Genomic DNA, 332 nt, shown 5'->3' with positions numbered 1-332 from the left:
CCCCCCCCGGGCCCGCCCCTCCCGCCCGTCAACGCCGCCCTCACCTGATTGAGGGCCCTCGCCCTCCTGGCCACGCCCCCTCCCCGCCCAGCCCCCGGCCTCGCAGTCTCGCACTCACCGGCGTCCCCCCAATTGGCCCCCGCCTCGTCAGCTTTCGCTTCCCATTGGGCCTCTCGGCGCTTGTCAGCGAGCGCTCCGAGCTCCGCATTCCTCGCCGCCCCTCATTGGCTGCGGAAAGGGGCATGACACGGGAGAGGGTCGCGGGTGGGGCGAAGGGGTGGGCGGGGCGACCTTCCCCTGCCGGCGGCCGGCGGGCGGGGCCGCGGGGGGCG

The sequence above is a fragment of the Haliaeetus leucocephalus genome, unplaced genomic scaffold, assembly GCF_000737465.1.
Source record: "Haliaeetus leucocephalus isolate CR32 unplaced genomic scaffold, Haliaeetus_leucocephalus-4.0 Scaffold417, whole genome shotgun sequence".
Taxonomy (NCBI): Eukaryota; Metazoa; Chordata; class Aves; order Accipitriformes; family Accipitridae; genus Haliaeetus; species Haliaeetus leucocephalus.
This window is presented reverse-complemented; position numbering follows the sequence as displayed.